This window comes from Microtus ochrogaster, chromosome 21 (assembly GCF_000317375.1).
Source record: "Microtus ochrogaster isolate Prairie Vole_2 chromosome 21, MicOch1.0, whole genome shotgun sequence".
Lineage (NCBI taxonomy): Eukaryota > Metazoa > Chordata > Mammalia > Rodentia > Cricetidae > Microtus > Microtus ochrogaster.
Window position 1 is genome coordinate 31,086,682 of NC_022022.1, and position 2,211 is coordinate 31,088,892.

A 2,211-nucleotide genomic window follows, 5' to 3' on the forward strand; every position below is an offset into this window, starting at 1 on the left:
TCCTTCCTTCCTTCCTTCCTTCCTTCCTTCCTTCCTTCCTTCCTTCCTTCCTTCCTTCCTTCCTTCCTTCCTTCCTTTCTTCCTTTCTTCCTGAGGTAGGGTTTCTTTTGTAGAGCCTTGACTGTCCTGGAACTCAATCTGTAGACCTGGTTGGCCTCAAACTCACCACGATCTGCAAGCCTCTGCCTCCAAGTGCTAAGATTGCACACCCCCCCCCCTCTCGTTTTGTAATTTATCCTGGCTGAATTCAGTTTTTTTTTGTTGATGTGAAGACACTAGAATTTTGTCATCATTGTTTAACAGTTTAATTTATTACAAGTGTAATCAGTGTAATAAAATGTTGGTGAGTAGGGTACAGTTCTTGCCTTCTAGAACCTTTGCTGCACTGGACTGCACAGCGTTGTTTTGGAAAGTGCTAGGTCCACTGATCATATAACACTGACGAAAGATATAGCGTAAGTGCAAAAAAATAGCAGCTGATGTAGCATGACGTTTTATTGTTGTTGTTATTATTATTATTACTATTATATAAAATGAGAATAGAAAAGTCTCTGGGGGAAATAAGAAACAGGATTATTGAGTTTGGAATGAGGCCAGGAGCAGATTTTGAATTCAGTATCAATGCTGACTGCTGATTCCCCTGCCCTAAAGGGTCACATTTTAGCTGCAGTCTCCCCCTTTTTACCTTGCTCCCTCCCTTCCTTTGCCAAGTGCAAGGCTACGGGAGGAGTTCATCAGACATCCCTATATTCAGCAAGAGAACTTCATACATATTCAATATTTCATAAGCAATGAAAAGGCAAATTGAAAATAATTTGGGAGTTTGTTTCATATGCTAGATGCATGCATGGGAACAACAAATACACCACACAAGTTGTATAATCAGGAAAGAAATTTCCATTTATATACATATATATGTACTATATATTACATATATATGTCTATGTATTACATATATGCTTCTATAATATATATATACACATATCTTACATTTTAATTGTTTTGAAAAGCAAGAGTTGTTGATACGATTACTTTGATACGTGAACTTTACGCTCACATTTTATCACACGTAATGTTGATGCCTTTGTATTTGAGGAGGTATGTATGTCCTCCAGACAGTAGGGTTGGAGAGTCAGATGAGCAGTTGTGACTGAAGTCAGTGCCTGGGACAGGAGAGAAGCCAGCATTGGGAAAGATCTGCTTTTGGCCTCTACAGTTGTATAGCAGGTTGAGAAAGGGAGAGAAAGTGGAAAAAAAGAAGCAACCTTTGCATGATTTAAGAAAAAAAAAGTATATTTAATTATTTGAGAAATCTCCAAACTGATTTCCACAATGGCTGAATTAACTTCCACTCTACCAATAGTGAAATAAGTTTCCTGCTTCTGCACATCCTCTCCAACATTTATTGTCAAGATTTTGATGACAGCCGTTCTGACTGGGGCGAGGCAGTCTCTCAAAGTACTTCTAATTTGCGTTTCTTTAATGTCTAGGGCTATTGGTCACTTTAAAAAATAGTTTCTTGCTTTTTTTGTTGTTACTGTTCAGTTGGTTTTCTGAGACAGTGTTTCTATGTAACCCTGGCTGTCCTGGAATCCACTCTGTAGACCAGGCTGGCCTCGAAGTCACAGAGATCTGCCTGCCTCTCCCTCTGAGTGCTGGGATTAAAGGTGTGTGCCACCACACCTGGCTGTGACTGGCCTTTTTATTTATTTGCTTTTTGAAAAGTGCCTCTTTAGGTTCTTTGCCCATGTGTTGATTGGCTGCTTTATTTCCTTGGTGTTTGATTCCTGCAATTCTTTGTAAACCCTGGGTATCAGCCCCTTGTCTGAAGCGTAGCTGGTAGATATTTTCTCCCGTTCTGTAGAGTTTTTGTTTTTCCTATTGACTGTTTCCTTTGCTGTAGCCCCAGCTGCTGATACTCATGGTTAGCTCCTGGTGCTGTTAGTGCCCGAAGCCTTGAAGGTGATCCCTAGGCTTTCTTCTGAAAGCTGCAGTGCTTCCAGTTTTAAGTTTAGGTCTCTGATCCACTTTGACATGATTTGTGTATAAAGTGAAAGATAAGAATCTAACTTCAGGTTCTGGCTATTACAAACAATGCTGCTGTGAACATAGTAGAGCATATACTTTTGTTGTATGATAAAGCCTCTCTTGGGTATATTCCCAAGAGTGGTATTCTGGGTCCAGGGGTAGGTTGATCCCGAATTTCCTGAG

The 2,211-nt window shown here is 40.1% G+C and overlaps 1 protein-coding gene across 2 annotated transcripts in view; it reads left to right on the plus strand.

Moving 5' to 3' along the window:
- Ppp3ca (protein phosphatase 3 catalytic subunit alpha) overlaps nucleotides 1-2,211 on the plus strand; it is a 294,299-nt gene that overhangs the window by 79,370 nt on the left and 212,718 nt on the right. The window lies entirely within an intron of this gene.